We start from the raw sequence: 18,742 nt of genomic DNA, 5'->3' as shown, positions 1-18,742 counted from the left end.
AAAATACCAACACTGCTAAAAAAGAGCAGGGACTTAGTTGAATGCATCAGACACTCATTTGATGGAGTGTTGAGTAAACCAGATGGTTGTTATCAAATGCCTTGATAAAATATTTGAGAAATCAGAACTGTTTCTCGTTAAAAAAATAGCGCCTCCGGAGGGGTTTGCTTATGACTTTCTCCATTTTGTTTTCATTTATTTCAAATAGTTTTTAAGATTTAGTATATCTATAAGCACATGCCACGTTAAAACTATAGTTTTCAAAAAGTCAATGGGTTTGACCCCAGATATCTGATCCCTGTCCGTGGTTCCTGGTCACCTGGTGGCCTCATCCTGGTTATCAGAGCAACATCTGCTTAGATGGAGTATTGACATTTGTGTACTTCGGAGCCCAAAACACTCGAATTTTCCAACAATGAGAACATTGGATGTTTCTCTTTGTGAGTGCTAATGGTATGGACTGATTTTGCAGAATCACTGCAGCAAGTTGTAAATGATGTATGAAATGAAAAATTCCTGTCCAGTGCACAGAATGAATATATACAGTTCTATGCGGTCACTGCAGCGCTGGGCTATTTGTTTTAATATTTCCTTCAGACATATAGTAATTTTTTTGGTGAGTCATATCCAGATGCTTGCCATTGGCACAAAGCACAGATTTCCTTTGTATATATCTCAAATGAATTTCAGTCATGTATAAGTATGCTTAAATTAATAGAATACTGGATTTTAGAGGGCTTGAGCTTAAAAAAAAAAAAAAGAATATCTTTAGGAAAACAACAGCAATATATTTGTCTTGAAAAATTTGAGAAATGCGAAGAGCCCAAATATTAAAATCATTTAATCCCATTATGGAAAAATATCCTCTGTTTACATTTAGTATATATCTTCTAAGGTTTTATCCCCTGTAATTAGTTTGCATTCCTAAAAGAAATTATGCTATTAATTTGTTTGTATGGGGCGCCTGGGTGGCTCAGTGGGTTAAGCCGCTGCCTTCAGCTCAGGTCATGATCTCAGGGTCCTGGGATCGAGTCCCACATCGGGCTCTCTGCTCGGCAGGGAGCCTGCTTCCTCCTCTCTCTCTGCCTGCCTCTCTTCCTGCCTCTCTGCCTACTTGTGATCTCTCTCTGTCAAATAAATAAATAAATAAATCTTTAAAAAAAAAAAAAATTTGTTTGTAAAGTTTTAGTCCTGATTACCTCTTAGACTTGGACATCTTTCTGTGACTTCTACAATTTAATTTTTAATCACTGCATACTCTTCAATTGCATGGCAGTAGTTGAAAGAAGTTTTACCCATTCCTACTGAACAGTGGAAATGTAGGTAATTTTGAATTTTGGTAATGTAAATAATTTCCTATATCAATGCTGCAGTGTTAATATAATTGTTGTCATTTTGGTATATATTTAATAATGCCCATCTTGCCTCTGCCTTCTCTTGCAAAATTATCTTAGCTATTTTTTCTGTTTTTCTGTTGGATATTTTTCTGTTGGATTTTTATGATACTTGGATAAAAATGCAAATGATTGGAGTAGAATTGGCATCTCCATCATAATATTGAGTTATTGGAGAACATTGGGTGTCTTCCCATTCTTGGTAGATTTTCTAAGAGGAATTCATTCTTGCATATCAGAAATAAACCTCTCTTGGTTGTGATAACATTTTATTTAGAGTTTCTGCATATGATGTCTAAGTTATATCTGTAAAGTTCTCTTTTTATGCCTTTTTAATTACAGTTTTTGAACAAGGGAAATTGTAGCCTCACAATATCAGTTAATAAAATTTCCCCATCCTCTCCAGTCCTCCTCCCCCGTATCATGTTCTGGAGCAGTTTAAGTACAAGAATTAACCCCTCTTCTTCTTTAGATGTGATAGAATTAATGTCTGCGCCTGACTCATTTGGGGGACAAATTCTTTGAAACCTGTAATTTCCTTTCAAAGGTATTGACATATTTAGGTTGTTTTCTTTCTCTTATTCAATCAATTTTGATTAATTTATATTTCCCTGTTGAAATGCCAGTTTATATAGGTGAAATTGGTTAATACAAAGGCATACAAAATATTCTGTTACCATTTAAAAAATAATCCTATAAATCTATTGTGAAGTCCCTTTTCTCATTCTTAATACGAATAACTTAATGAGCTTTGCCAGAGGTATTTTTGAAGAACCAGCTTTTGAAGCCACTTACTATTTCCAGTTTTGCTATTTTTCTTACTAGCTTTTTTTTTTTTTTTTAAAGATTTTATTTACTTATTTGAGAGTATGTGCAAAAGAGAGAGCATGAGTGGGGTGGAGGGGCAGAGAGAAAGGGAGAAGCAGACTCACCACTTAGCTGGTAACCCTATGCTGGGCTCAGAGCCATGGTATCAAGACCTGAGCTGAAGGCAGACACTTAACCAACTGAGCCACCCAGGTGTCCCTCTTACCAGCTTCTTAAGTTGCATGCTGGGTTGATCTTTTTTGTCATTTATTAACAAAAATATTTCAAACTATGAATTTTCCTATGATTCCCATTTTAGCTGCATCACATACCTTTTGATTCTTATTTTATTTATTAATAAACTGAAGTGGCATTTCATTATTGTCTATGACCCCCACATTTTTTAAAAGATGAATTTGAAATTTTTAAATGGTTGAATTTTAAAATTCCATCTGTTACAATGAATTTCTAGTTTGATTTGATTATCTCTGAAGTATACATGCTATGATGTTTTCTTGAATTTTATTGACATTATCTTTGTAGAAGGGTATGCCTGATGATCTTTAGGAAGGAGTGCATGGGCACTGGAGATAAAAGTTATTTTATTTAGAGAACTTAATCTTATTAATTATATCATCAAGCTGTTCTGTCTCCAGCTCATTTTTTTGTCTTCTTTGATCTTCTTTGACCAACTGTGAGGAAAGTCGAAGTCCTTTATTAATTTGTTCTTACTACTCTGTAACTTATTTATAGGTAAGATAACTTATTTATAGATAAGATAGATATAGATAAGATACCTATAGATAAGTTAACTTCTTTATAGATAAGATAGATACAGAGATATTTGTTTTCTGTGAGTCAACACAGTATTATTTGACACATAAACATTGTATATTTGCATTGAACTGTTTTCCTCTAATATGAAAGCTCTCTTTGAACATATGTGTGTTTTGCTTTGAATTTTCCATTGTTTAATGTTAATATTAAAACTTTGATTTTCTTTTTATTTGTATCTCTTCAGATATCTTTGCTCATCTTTTTACTCATCCTTTTGTACTCATTCGTCTTAGGTGTATCTCTTGTAATAAATATATAGTTGACTTTAGTTTCCTAATCTGGTTTTCTCCTTTTTAGTCTTCTCACAGAGAAGTTTAAGGCATTTACAAATATTGTCATAAACAAAATATTAGCTTTACTATTTTCATTATGTTTTCTTTTTGACACTTGGGTGGTTTTTTCCCCATTCTTTTCTATCTTTGAACATATAGACGTTCTTTGTTAAGTTTCATAGAGTGTATGTTTTGTAATAAGTTCTGTTTTCATTAAAGTCTCTCAAAAACATTCTTTAGTCTATCAATCTCTCTCAAATTTAAGGGCAAACAGCATTTTTACACCTTCTATTTAAATGGAAAAATTTAGCATACTTCCCACCCAGTACATATGCTACTGCTCTCTCTTGGCCCTATATCTTGGCCTCTGTTAATATAATGTCAGGTTCTAGAAAATTTCTATTAATTTAAGAAATTACTATTCTTACAACATATGCACTGCTTTTTCATAAATAATATTTATGATACCTTTTTAGCTTTTAAAATAGACTTGATATAATTACTTTGTTATTTGTATTCTTAACTGGTTTTACTATTCCCAATTAGATTTTTATACTTTATCTTTCTTATTTTTGACCTCTTAATTTTTCTTAATCTCTCAGTGAGGTTGAGTATGGCTTTAGATAATTTTTCAAGAAGGATGTGTGAATTCATCCATTTGAGAGGATATTTTTCCATTCTTTCTTTAGGTATACAATTCTTTTTTTTTTTTTTTTTTAAGATTTTATTTATTTATTTGACAGAGAGAGATCACAAGCAGGCAGAGAGGCAGGCAGAGAGAGAGAGAGAGAGGAGGAAGCAGGCTCCCTGCTGAGCAGACAGCCTGATGCGGGACTTGATCCCAGGATCCTGAGATCATGACCTGAGCCGAAGGCAGCGGCTTAACCCACTGAGCCACCCAGGCGCCCTAGGTATACAATTCTTGAGTTGGAACGTTTTCCCTCAAAATTCTGTAGTTTTGTTAAACCAATTTTTGCATTAAAGGAGAAGCTGAGGAAGGGCTGGTTTGTTTGTTTGTTTCTTTATCACGGGTGTATGGGGTATGTGTGTTGTTGTTGTCTGTTTTCCCATGCCTGGATGTTTGTGAGACTTGATTCTTGTAACTCAAACATTTTGACAGGATGCATCTAGGTATGGGTTTGCCTTGATAATAATTATCTTTTTGATCGGTATTCACTGGACTTTTTCCACTTGATACATGTTTTCATCTATTATAGCTTGAATTATTGGTTTTGTCCCATTTATCCTGATCTTTTCAGAAACCCCAGTGATGTAGATGTTGAAACAGTAAGTTCTATGAAGGCAGGAACCATACCAGTTTTGTTCATTTCTGTATACCTGGATATGTTGATGTCCAGATCCTGGCACACTAGAGACACTAAACAAATGTGTATTTTCTAGTGGATGAGTGAATGAATAAATGATAAATCACTGTTCTGATCTTAACATGTACTCTTCCCTCTTCAGTAATTTTTTAAAAAAATTTTTTATTAACATATAATGCCTCTTCAGTAGTTTTCATCTTGTTTTTTCCTCTGCTTTTGTGAGGGTATTTAAGCGAAAGGGGCTTTCCAGGAAACCATAAAACTGAAGGTGGTACTTCAAGGTTAACTTCCTCCAGTTTACTTGGACACTGACTTTGCTTCCCTTGTTCAGTTCCTCTACCTTCCCATTAGGATATGGTTTTATTAGAACTCTTTGGCTTAAGAACCAGCAATTTCATAAGTTGGAATGTTCCTTCTTAACACATACCTCATGTAAATTTTTCCTGAGTGATGATTAAATCTAAGTATAAAGACAAGGTGGGGGCAGCTAGGACTGAGCTTAGATCTAAAGGCCTTGGGCAGAGAGTATTAACTGAGAGCTGACTACCTCTGGGTTAGCTGGTTTTTGCTGCATAGCCCGCCGCCCACCCCCACCCCATCTAGTGGCTTAAAAGAGCTATCATTTATTAGTTCAAGATTTTGTAGGCGGGTAATTTTGGATTCTGTTGGGCAGTTCTCATGTGAGTGCATTCAGCGAGTGGGTCAATTGGAGGTGATCCCTGTGCCTGTTTCTGGACTTGGAACCACATATCTGAAAGTTTCTAAAGCAGCATATGAGGGCAAACTCCAATGCTAAGCACTTTCCCAGACTCTGATGACATCACTTTGCTAAGGTTATATTGGCCAAAGGAAGTCACCTGACTGTTGTGGATTCAGGGGGTACAGAAATGAACTCTAGCTCTTATTTGGAGAAACTGGCGTTCCTTATTACTGCAGCATGGATCCAGGGAGTGGGCAAATTTGAGGCCTCTTTACAATTCCCTGTACTCTCACTAGGGACTCCAGAAACCAAAGGACTTAATGCTGAGACGTATGGGCTCCTGACTATGTTGCTCTCTTGGCCAACTAAATTGGAACTTAATCTAAACCTACGGTTGGGTGTTTGGTCTCTTGCAGTTGATTTGTAGTCCTGAAATGTTACGCTATTTTTTCTTGTTTATCCTTCTTGTATTTACTGCCTTTAGCAGGAATTTACGTCTTGTCCGTGCATTTTTGGTTATACATACTCTCTTCTTATCTCACTCATCTTCCTTTTATTATTCTGTTTCTCTTTCGTATTTTATTTCTCTTGACAGTTTTCTGTACTTTTTACAGTGAGGTCTATTTTGCTCTCTCTTGTAGATCTGAAACAGTTGAATTTATTTTAAAAATAGTCATTATACATTTACTTTGTGCCAGGCACTGCTCTAAATACTAGAAACACATGAGTAAACAAGACTTGGCCCCTGACCTCAAGAATTCACAGTTGGGTAAGACCTCTGATGTCCTCAAGTATCATATTTTCAGAGGCAATGATCTTCCTTTGAGTTAATGGACCGTTGTTGTTCCTTCTTCTGCAGTAGCCTCTCACAGATGCTTTGTTGGGTGCTTGTCAACAGGCTTAGGGGTTTCTTCTTAGGGGTCTGTCTTGTTGTGTGATGGTCAGATTTCCTTCTTTGGTCTGTATCTGGAGGAAATATAAATGTGAGTACATTCTTGGTTAAGTCCCAGTTTTCGGGAAGCATCATCCAGAGATCTAAACTCTGAAAGTCTAGGTCTCTGTTCAAACACATAAAACACTCTCCTTTCCAACATGTACTTCTGTTCTTCCTTTTTCTGCCCCAGTTTCAGTACTTCAGTTTTGAGGATGAGGTTTCCCAGGGAGGTGCTATAGTACCCCACCTTCTTTGCCCCCAACCACTACACACACTTTTTTTTCTTTTTGTACTTAGTGTTTCTGAATGGATGTCAAGAGGGTTAGTGGATAGGTTTTTGTAGAAAAATATTCTGGCTCATCATAAAATAGATCTTGACTGGTATAGAGAGAGCTTCTAGTCTTGTTATCACCTAGCTCTGTCAATGGTGAGGCTCTCAGGAGTCTTTCACTTGTCCCTGGTGGAGGTGGGAAGGATCATTTGACAGGGGAAATAGATCTTTTCTGTCCTTTCTCTGCTTTGATTTTATTGGTAATATTTTATGCATACAAGTGAAATATGTTATATATGTATAAGTTGCAAAGCATAATAACGAAATGAATATCTACAAACTTAAGATCCAGCTTAAGAATGGTAACATTAGGGATACCTGGGTAGCTCAGTTGGTTAAACGTCTGCCTTCAGCTCAGAATATGGTCCCGGGCTCCCTGCTCAGCTCGGACTCTACGTCTACCTCGACCTCTGCTGCTCACCTGGCTTGTGCTCTCTCATGCTTATGTTCCCTCTCAAATAAATAAATAAAACCTTTCTTTAAAAAAGTTTATCACACTAAAGGTATACTGATGCTTCCTTTGTGACAAATTTTCACCCAATATTATGTTTCTGAGACCCATTTATATTGTTGAATGTGAATGTATTTTACTCATCTCTGCTGTTGTATAGTAGACCTTTGTGAGAATGCAGGATTTAAATTATAAATTAAAAGCAATGATTTTTGTCTAATAAACTGAATATTGCTTTGAATATATTGGTGTATTTCTCCTGGTTGTCATGTATAACACTTTCTTTTAGATATATAGATGACTTATTTTCATAAAAGCATATAATTATGAATGGATAAAAGTATAAATGATTATAAGGTCTTTCTTATGATCCTTCTAATGTCTGCAGGATCTTAGTATTGATGACATGCCCCTTCTCTGTTTATTGATTTTATCATTTTCTTTAAAAATAACAACTTTTAGCTTTGTTGATAATTTTCTGTGATTTTTTTTTCTGTTTTACCAATTTCTGCTCTTTATCACTTGATGCTAGTAGTGAAACCTCTTGAGGTTTGAAGAATACATAAAATTTGGCCAGTGTGAGAGTATAATCTGCATAATATTTGACAGAAAACGTTCTTCATAGTATTCAAGAGACTTTAGGAAATACTGTTTTAATGTGTGCTGTTAAAGTAGTTAGTCCTATTGGATACCCTGTATTTCAGAAATGTTGATACAGAAGTCTTCAACACTTGGGATCATTTGATTTCATTTAAGCAGGGGTAATCATTTCTGAGTGATATTTCAGCTCTTTTATTATTTCCTTGGTTTACCACACTCACCCAATACCAAGGATGTTTTTCTAACTCTTTCTAATCTGTTGAAATTAGGGGTGTCTCATTAGAAATCATATGATGGGGGCATCCGGTGTCTCAGTGTATTAAGCCTCTGCCTTCAGCTGAGGTCATGATCTCGGGGTCCTGGGATCGAGCCCCACATCGGGCTCTTTGCTCAGCAGGGAGCCTGCTTATCCCCCCTCTCTCTGCCTGCCTCTCTGCCTACTTGTGATCTCTCTGTCAAATAAATAAAAATGGAAAAAAAATTAAAAAATCATATGATAGTGTTTTTCTAGTAGATTTTTTCTGCCACCCAAACAACTCTATCCTTAAACTACCATTGATTTTTATTTGCTTTGGTTACTCATATTTTCTACCATGCATTTTCCCCCCTCAATCTATCCCTTAGTCTTGGATAGTATCAATTTTCTTCACCTAGTGTTTCTGTCTTTGAAAAAAGGAGAAGGATGACAGTGTTAAATGGGCCATTTAACTGAAGAATGGCATGTCAGACATCCTTTTTCTATATATATAATGAGAGACATGTATATAGGTTAATGTATGTATTTATAGAGATGAATATTACAGCTATTTTATGATATTTAAGACTAAATGCCATAGTTGTATTTTTTTTAAGTAAGTCTAAACTTCCCTTAAAGGAAAGCTGAGCAAAGTAGTAATTTGGAACTAGTTGGCTTAACTTAAAAAGCTCCCCTGTGACATCGGAGTGTGTTTCATGCAATTGCTTTCTTAGACTTCCTCATTAAAATATTGACTACTCTTTTTCTTCAGTAAATGCTAATCCTGGCTCCCATGTACATGTATTTACATTTCACTGCAGGCAGCCTGCCAGGTTAGAAATAAAACCAATTTGTTAATATCACTATTTCCTTTTCAGCAAAGAAAATATGCATTAAATTAAAGACTTTCTAAAAATAATAAGAAACGGCTCCTGTTGATACTAACCGTTTATTTATCTCTCCGTTTTAGAATGTGACAGCTCATCTTTATGAGCCTGCATTTCTCTGCTCCTCTGAGCTCCATCCATCTCTGCCAAACTCTGGCTTCTGCAAGAAAGACCCTTGTCACGGGGCCCTGAAGGTTCCCCTGTCCCCTTCTCCCCCTACCTTTCCCGCTGTCTCTGCCAGACCTGTCTGAGAGTGCAAAATGCTATTTTTAAAAGAGTGTGAGCCAAGTATGGTTAATCCTGGCTGATAACATGCTGCTTTGCTGGAGCATTCTCTCCAGAAATCTTGGAAATCTTTGAACTGCAAGAGGGTCCCCATTTGATTTATGATTCATAAGTGGATCAGTGTTATTAAAATCCACAGGAGCCCTTTGTTCATTTAGTCGTTCTGAGGGCCACCCATCATGTACTTCCCTATGCTATTTTGCATGGGAGCACCTTCCTAGAGCCCATAGCTGTTTCTTAAATAATCCTGTGGTAAAAAGCAGCTAATTATGCAGCTGAACATCAAGGAGTTCTAGTAACTCTAGAATGTTTGTGCACATTGGGTTATCCAGACTTGCAAAGTCAAGTGAATTTTCAATAAAGCTAACAAGTCATTAACCTTATCAACCTACTTTGCTTGGCTGGATGCTACTCTTTACTTTGTTGAATATTTTATTTATAAAATGGTTTGATTGCTATTTACTATCATTCTTGTGACCCATGAGGAAAAGGAGTCTTTTGTAAAGCCACCGTCTAGTTGGTGCTGGGAGAAGTGAAATCTGGCATTGAAAAACTGTTGCATGTTTGTTAGTTTCTCTTGATTTTTCTGCTTATTTCATTATGTTTTCCCAGTTGCTTTCTTCTCTCATCACTGTTGGCCTTTGCTGTAATAAGGTTTAGAAGAGTAAGGTCTTATTGATAATCTGTATGGTTCATTTCTACTTTGGGAAAATATTAAAGAAAGAAGAGATTTAGCCTAACTAATTGACTGACTACTTCCTTTCCAGTTTTGCCTTAACTGGCTTTAAGATTTGGGGTCCTCAGTTCTTTCCTGCAAAGATTCTGTATCAGTCATCAAACTTGGGATTCATTTCCGGTTGTGAGCTCTCTCACCTTTCACCCTTTTGTTCCATCTTACTCCCACTCAGTGTGAATGGAGTGGTTGGCTTCTCTCTTGCATCATTGTTTTTGTATTTTAGATTGGTAGAGCATTGTGTCTGTTTTCTAAAACCCTGTACAACCTTGAGCTGGATTCCTACCAGGAGCTTACTAGTCCTTTTCCTGTAGTCTTTGGTCCTGAAAGTGTTCAGCATTGAGATCCTTCTCAGGAAGACATATTTAGCAGTGCGGTGTTGTTCCGTGAGGAAAACCGCCTCATCCAGCTGGTAAGCAATTTATGCCCTGAAGCATGAAGATTTCATAGCCCTTGTAATTTTATCCTTCCTGGTGTCGCTGCAGGTGCTATTTTTATTCATATAAATATTTAATCTTCTATAAAACTTATTAAGCTGTTGGCCTCAATAATATTTTTTGGCAGCGAGTTCCCTAGGTTAAAGGGACACAGTCGAGTACAGCAGCTTAGCTCAAGATCACAGTTTTAAATAAAGGTATAAAAGGTGATATTCTGAGACTTTAAAAAAAGACTCCAGCAAGGCTGTTTGGGGTTCAGCTTTGACATTTCCCAATAACGCTGCTGCCGTCTCAGTAGCACTGAGTTGGCATTTGGGAGACCAGGCATTTGAGAGACTCAGTTGAAACTATAGTGAAAGAAGTAGTTAACATATGATTTTTTCTAGACCTAGTGAAAGAGGAAGAGCAGATTAAAAAAAAAGAAGGGGCAGTGTTTTTCATTTTCTTAGCCCTTCGGCTTTCACATAAGATTTTTACATGACATTTAGTCTATGGAATTATTTTTCTTTAATAGTCTTCCCTAACCTTCTCTAAGTAGTTGGCTTCTTTTGATGAATACCTCTTTTCTTGTTAAAGCAGATGAAATGTCCTGCGTCTTTTGTTTTGGTGGAGGACCACCTGGCAATGTGTGGTGGCATCTTCCTTTTAGATTATTATTTGGAGATTAAGTGGAGATTTCCCCTGTTGAATTCAGTCAAGGTAGATCCACACTGTAAATTTTAAACCTAAGTGGACTATCCAGAAGGATGTGTATAACTCTGGAATTGTATATTTCTTCATCATCTTGGATATTTATAGTGGCTGGTGCATTTGACCTTGAACATTATGCACACTTGTACCACAGAATAGTCTGGCATACATAGACCGATTCTGGTTTAGAGAGTTGTACAGCTGAGTTGATCTCTTTTGGCAGCCTTGGTATAAGAAGAGTATGATTCTCAAGGAGGAAAAAACTAACTATACATGCTTTTAATAGAATGCAAGCCATGAGATATATAATGGGAATTAAGAATTATGAGGAATTATAAGGGCTGTATGAATTCAGAGAAGAAATTGGTTATTCTTGCCCAGAATGCTTCAAGAGAAGCTGACATTTGAAGTGGGTCTTCAGGATTCTTGAGGTTTGGACAAGGGAAGCAGAAGTGAGGAGAGAAGAGGTAAGTGGTGGGGGGGTGCATGTGCAAAAATGGCAAAACTTCAGTGTAATAGGTTTTGTGACTCCTAAAATAGAATTTCACCTAAAGAATCATTAATGAAATTGAGTGTTGGCTCAGTCTGCCTTATACGGAACTGAATTTAGTGCTAATCTTTCTTTTCCTGATCACTATCCATTTATTGATACAATTCTTTAAAATATTCTCATAGGGTACCTTCCTAAGTTAAATATGTAACCAAACTCTCACACATGCCGATGAAATGGAAAATGGGAGCACTCTTTGGAAAACAGGTTGGCAACATCTTAAAGGGTTAAATGTACATGTACCATATGACCCAGAAAACCTATTCCTAAGGGTTTTCCCAAGAGAAATAAAAACTTATGGTCATGCAGAAACCTGCCAGTTAAGGCTTATAATGGTTTATTCATAATCTCTCAACCTTGGAAATTGTCCAGGTGTCCTTCAGCTGGTGCGTAGATAAACAGTGATCTAGCCATATGATGGAATACTATTCAGCAAGAAGAAGGAATGAACTCCTGATACTTGCAACAATATGGCTGAATCTCAAATGCCCTATGCTAAGTGAAAGAAGCCAGATTCACAAATCTCCATGCTGTTGCTTGCATTTACATTGCAAAGCTATAGGAATAGAGGATGCGTCAATGGTGGCCAAGGATTGGGCTGAGGGAGGAGTTGCCTAAAAGTACATTGGGATTTTGGAGGAGCGATGGAACTTTTCAGCATCCTGGGTGTGGTGGTGGTTACCTAACTCTGCATTTGACAAAACTCATAAAACCATACACTAAAAAGGGTGTATCTTCTTTCATGTAAATTATACTTCAATAAACCTCACTCTCAGAAAGAAATAGGCAGTAGTCTGATGTTCACAAATCTGACATCATGACCTCACATTGGTGCCTTGTGAGGGCACTATTGGTTGAATTCCATGCTCCTCCTAGTACCATCTTCCCCATTTTAAGAAGCTTTGTTTATAAACTTCCATGCCCCTTGAAGGAATTTTTATTTAAAACTCTCTTAGAGGACTCCTGGGTGGCTCAGTGGGTTAAGCCTCTGCCTTCGGCTCAGGTCATGATCTCAGGGTCCTGGGATCGAGTCCTGCATCGGGCTATCTGCTTGGCAGGGAGCCTGCTCCCTGCCCTCCCCCCACCTGCCTCTCTGCCTACTTGTGATCCATCTCTGTCAAATAAATAAATTTTTAAAAAAACTTTTAAAACTCCCTTAGAATTTTCATGGAGATGCTCAAAGACCTAATGTATGTTAATAAGAGCTCTCTTTGAAACACAGATATGTAAGTAAAGAGGTACTATTTTAGAAAGATTAACTATTTTCTGCAGAAATAGGTGGCTCTTTTGAGAGATGGGTATGACACGATGGAATCCCACTGCGTTACTGTATGAGTAACAGATCTGTAGGCCTTCTAAGATGTGGAGATTTGAATCCTTTAAACCAATCTTCACCTCAACTTTTCCAGATATGAGTAAACTCCCAGGCTGCTTAAAGATTATTGAAGAAAGACCACAAAACTTGCTACATGCTACAAAAAAAAAAAATCTTTGTAATGAAAATTTCAATGATGTCAAAGCATCCACCTATTTATGTGTGGTTTAGAAAGTTGTTTGTGTCCCATTTGCTTTTTTTTCCCCCTTAAATATTTTATTTAAGAGACAGACAGAGACAGAGAACTAGCACAAACAGGGGGAGAGACAGAGGGAGAAGCAGACTCCCCAGTGAGTGCAGAGCCCAACAAAGAGCTGGATCCCAGGACCCTAAGATCATGACCTGAGCCAAAGTCAGACACTCAACCAACTGAGCCACCCAGGTACCCCTGTCCCATTTGCTTTTAAAATGGATTTGAGGGATGCCTGGGTAGCTCAGTGGGTTGGGCCGCTGCCTTCGGCTCGGGTCGTGATCTCGGGGTCCTGGGATGGAGCCCCGTGTCGGACTCTCTGCTCGGCGGGGAGCCTGCTTCCTCCTCTCTCTCTCTGCCTGCCTCTCTGTCTGCTTGTGATCTCTCTCTGTCAAATAAATAAATAAAATCTTTTTTAAAAAAGTGGATTTGAAGTGGCTCATTTTAGTAAAACAGATAATCTAAAGCTTATCCACTTTGCTGGGTCTCATTGCCACTTCCATGCCCTTCATTTTGTTGGAACAGTCTCTTCATATCACCTTGGACAACTTCTTGCCCTCCTTCTGGGTCTCAGATTTTCTTCTGGAAGTGAGCGATTGCAGTGATGATCTGAGAAATCATCTCCTCAGTGGTTACCAAGTATCCATATGTCCCCTTTTGTTACATCCATCACACCATATATATTACTTATTAATTCATCTTCTACATTAGACCGTGTTTCTCTTATTAACTGTGATATCCTGAGCAGACAGGAGGTACTAGTGAAGAATTTGGTGAATAACTGGACAAACGTAGGACACCAGTCCTCCCTAAAGGCCCTAATTGTGCTGACTACCTCTGACTACATGTGTATACCATTCTCTATACATGTGTATACTATTCTTTAAATAAAGTAGAATACTGTTGGAAATAGTTGAATAAAGTATCATCTATGTGCAAAAAAAGTTATTGGTAAGGAGATGCCATTATTACTTTTGGTTTTGGTGGCTCTGAATGCTCTGTTATCATTTCATCTCTGCCACATGTTTAATATCTTTGCCTATTTCTTTTGGCTGGAGTAGAACTAGGTGGGGCAGCTCCTTCAAATGAGTGTTTTGTACGGTTGTGCCATGTCTCATCACAGTTTATGTATGAGTAGCGTTATGTAGTTGGTGCTTGGTCTCTTGACATGTGCATCATTGCGATGACTCCTTAGTGTGGCAAATCCCAGATGGCAAATTATGTGAGTTTTCAAATTTTGGCAGATCTGTGGCTTTTTGTCCCTAATGATTGACTGATTTTTTTTTTTTTTAAACCAGTTACAATCATTGAATTGGGGACTTGCATTTTAGGAAGGAGATTTCTGAAAGGATATAAATATGTGGCCATTACATAGAACGTACATATTCCATATAGCTCTGTGCTGTATATAGAGCCTTTAACGTTAAAATTAAACTATCTTAGATTTTTGTGTTAGATGTTGATACAATTTTCAAAGCCCAGTCCCTCCATTTACTGTAGTTCTTTGTTCTTAATGGAAATTTAGGTCAGTACCAGACAGTGCCAGGGGCATTCCCAAGAATTTCCTCTAGGAAGTAAGGAGCCAGACGTGCAGGAGGAGGTTGGCAACACTTGGCAAAGTTACATTCCCTCCTAGTGGCAGCTGTACCTGGTTCGGTCAGAAAACAGTGACTTACAGAAGGTTTTCTTTTTCTCTTGGGTTTTTTTTCTTCTTCTTCTTTTTCTTAAAACCACTTTCCCTTCAAAATTATTATATATCAAGTTCTCTCTCGGCCTTTTGGCTAAGATCAAGTGTGAAAGCAATGCATCTATTCAGAGAAAAATGAAAAGTCACTCCACATTTTCAAATGGCCATGTTCCCTGCAGTCCTACTAGGCTCTGAAGCTTTTTGAGTCTTTTGAGTCCAGATGATAAGGGCATAAGAGCATCAGGTTGAGGTGGGAGGTGGGGGCAGCAAGGAGAGGTTAATTTTCCCAATGAAAAAGAAACGTCTACTACATTCTGAAGCCGGTCCAGTGCTCTCTTAGAGAGTAGGTTCAGAGCAGTAGATGCTATTGATTTCACTTTGGTATCCATATTTTGCAGTTTTCCTCTGATTTTCTTGGCTCATGCTTTCCAGACTACATTCATTCTTTAGTTAACAAATATTAACTCACCTCCTTCTCTGTCTTTGACACTTTCTGGGTCTCTGGGATGCGTCTATCTTAAAAATGAGCCAAGTGCTTTCCCCTTGTTGTTTTCTGTTATCCTTAGCACCCTGGCAAGCCAGTAAGACTTTTTTTTTTTTTTTTTTTAAATCATCCCCACTAGGAAATGGGAGAGTTTGTGGCTTTCCTCTGAGATCTCACATGGGGTTATTGGCAAGATCAGAACTAGAAACCAGTTCCCAGAAATGTGTTCCCAGCTACCCACACCATTCATTACCCCAGAGAAGACCCGCAGTTGGGAGTGGTGGTAGTCAAGTTACCCTTTGGATGGGTGCCTGTTATATTTGTCCTTGAATTGTGACCTTCCAAAGGACCACTGAACAGCTTGTCTTTGAGAATTGACCTGCCGTTTTCAAACAGCGTTGAGGAGAATCATGGATGGGAAGCAAAGTATTGAGTTTTAAATTTTCTTTTTCTGTATTTGGAAAGAGGAAAAATGTGTGATTCAAGGATAAGGTGTAAAGCAAAAACAGTTTTTTAAAAACTCTTTTTGCCTGTAGGGACACTACTTACTAATCGAAGTGAGGTTTTTTTCCCTCGCCTCCCCTCCACTCCCCGACTCTTACACTTCTTTTATTTTTTATTTTTATTTTATTATTTTTTTTTTGGAAGGGGAGGGATGACCCTGCTGAGTTTTGGAGTATGCCTATAGCAGCTTTTAGCAAATCACAATCCCAGCAGTAGGTTCAGCTTTGAAGAAAGATTTACAAATCTCTCACTGCTTTATAAATATCTGCATTTATATCTTAAAGAAGAAGAAGAAAAAGCCCCTCACGGTCGGTCTCAGCCTTCTCACCCTCTCCCCCCTCCCCACTTCCCCTTTTCTTGCTTTCCTCTTTCAGAAATTAAAGATTGTGATGTGTGCAGGAAATGAGGGTCTATAAAATTGTGATAAAATGTTCCTGCAAAATTGCCTTTGAATTTTCGCCGTGAATTGCAGGCAAAATGAAATTGTTCGCTTTCAGCATTGCTTTGTTTTTGACCCCTTTTTGTGAATTCTCAAAGGAAAGAAACATATTCCCATCTTTTATAGTAATCAAATTTATCTGGCATCTCTCAGCCTCTTGAATTACTTATGCTAGAGTTGGCCAGCCTCAGGAAGGCTGTGGCTGGTTTATTTATTTATTGTTCTAAAGTGAGGGTTTTTGACATGAAGTTCCCTACATCATCCTAGGGGAGTATAAGAGAAAAATCGAAAGTGCTTTGTGACATTGCATATGTGTCTTATGTATATATGTGCATACGTGTTGTATAAGAATCCATCTAATGAGAAATAACAGAGGACTTCCTGATCACAGGTCATGGCTGTTTAATATTTTCATGCAAGAAGGAAAAAGTTTCATGTTACTGAGATAAAATTATATGTAAAAAGCAAAAAAAAAAAAAAAAAATCTGCGGAAAGAATTTGCATTTGGACAAAAGCGCTAACAATAAGTGGTTGTAAACCTGTTTCAAAACTAGTTCATTTTGTCAAGTATTGTTCCTGTAACAGGTGATTATATCATCTCATAATTTGGGGGGTTTAATATGACTGTTTCTTATAAGAATGTGAGATCAGAGAGCAAACATTGACCATCACCCGAGGCCGCATTCTGTCAAGCCCAGCCTTGCCTGGATACCCTGGGTTCTCCTGTAACGTGATTCATTCTCTTCATTTTTATTTCGGGTGCCTTGTGTTTATGCTCAGAAAAACCTAGGCTACAGGTGTAAACCTACAGAAATCAGATTCAAGTTTCCAAACTAAATTTCTCTTATTTGAGATATGAAATAATATACAGCCATCAGGAAGAATACATAAATAGTACTTCTTTGTGTGACCTTAATCTCCACTGGGCTCAACACAAAAATTAGAAATTATTTTTTGAAACTATTACTAATGCCGCACATACCTGTTTTTTAAGCCTATGCTTAGAAACCCTGATGCATACAGCTACTGGACTTCTTCCATCTGTATACACTTCTAAATTATAACAAGTAAACTCTGTAAAGCTCTAAACAGTTACTTCATTTTTTCCTATTATTTTTTATAATATAAACAAACTGTGTTTATGCCAAAACCTCTTCTCTCCCTACTAATTTTTCAAAGCTATTAATTGTGTGTTTCTGTTTTATTACCTATACATTTCCTAAATAGAAACTCATGTAAAAACCAGACACCTTCCTTAAAGCGATTTTTCTTTAGGTTAGTAAAAGGCCCATGTAATTTTAGAAAATATAAAATAAAAACCCGTGGGGAATGGTGTGATGTGTGTAGTTTGGGTATCTCTCACATACTCTACTCCTTTGATAGTGTGGAATTCCAGAATTCTTGGAAGAGAGGATGACATGCAAATCACTCTCTGACAGAAAAGCATCTGTCTTTGTATCAGCGTCTTAGTTAGAACAAATCTCAGGATTAAGCAAAAAGTCAGCTGGTTCAGTGTAAGTGAAAAGGTTTGCATCGAATTAACTAGTAACATTAGATTGACTTCAGAAATACTGCTTTTAACAATCATTACCTGTGACTAAATTTCTCATAATTTTTGCAGTCAAAAGAACCAACCAACCCAACTGTCACAGTTTGGTTTTGGTGAAAAAGAGAAGAAAATTCAAGGAGATTTAAATGCAAAAGCCTAAGTTTTCATAGCATTTCCCGTGGGGCTACAGATTTCAAGAGGATGTAGCATTCTTTATGAGCCGTGTACAATAGATCAGCAACTCGCATTTCAATTGCTCCTTTTTTCCTTATATAAAAAAATCTTGACATTTATACAAGTACTGTAATCCACCAAAGAGTGGATTAGTATGATTCTTAATTGTGGCCGTTGAGCAAATAGAAGGATCAATATTTATTTGAAATAATTTTTTTAAAGCCGTTCTCTTCTGCCTCCTCAGAGAAGGCAGCACAAATACTTTTCTGGTTCGGACACAGTAATTTAAATGTGTCCAGTTTTGCAGTTGTGCCTACGAATCAATTTAGTGCGGGTTTGTTCACATCTAAAGGAAAGTTAAATGCTGACTTTGAAAGTAGAGAAACGTTCCATAGATATCCTTCGCTTTCAAAAAGCACACATTTGTCTGTGATCCTTAAAAGCGCTTATTGAACTATTTTCTTTTTCTGTTTGCAAAATTCACAAAGGGCTGTTCTGTAAGCCCTCTTCATATTTTCCCCAGTTTGTCCTAAATTTTGCCTCAGGGGAATAAACAGCAACAGTATTCAATTTCCCATTCTGAATGTATATGCCAACACAGAGAGCTTTTATTACAAGGAAAGAAATCAAATCATTGTCACCTAAAGTGCTAATTATGTCTGATAAATGTACGGCATACACTTAATGCAAAGAGAGCTTAGGAAATGATACACCTTCCGTAATTACAGTGACCAACCTAGCTCCATCAATCTAAATTTTTTTTCAATCCACGTTCATTTGGGTGGCTTTATTTTTATTAAATGGCTTTCTTAAGCTTCAACAGACCCACTTGCTGCTAATAAGGAAGCTCGCATTAAGTATTTTGGAACTGC

At 37.3% G+C, this 18,742-nt stretch overlaps 1 long non-coding RNA gene across 1 annotated transcript in view; it reads left to right on the top strand.

The window, feature by feature from the left end:
- Window positions 1-18,742, top strand: part of LOC131818066 (uncharacterized) — a 327,652-nt gene that overhangs the window by 113,069 nt on the left and 195,841 nt on the right. The gene's annotated exons all lie outside the window — the stretch shown is intronic.

This window comes from Mustela lutreola, chromosome 16 (genome assembly GCF_030435805.1).
Source record: "Mustela lutreola isolate mMusLut2 chromosome 16, mMusLut2.pri, whole genome shotgun sequence".
Classification (NCBI taxonomy): Eukaryota; Metazoa; Chordata; class Mammalia; order Carnivora; family Mustelidae; genus Mustela; species Mustela lutreola.
The sequence above is the reverse complement of the archived record's forward strand: the minus strand, read 5'-3'. Positions and strand labels throughout refer to the sequence as shown.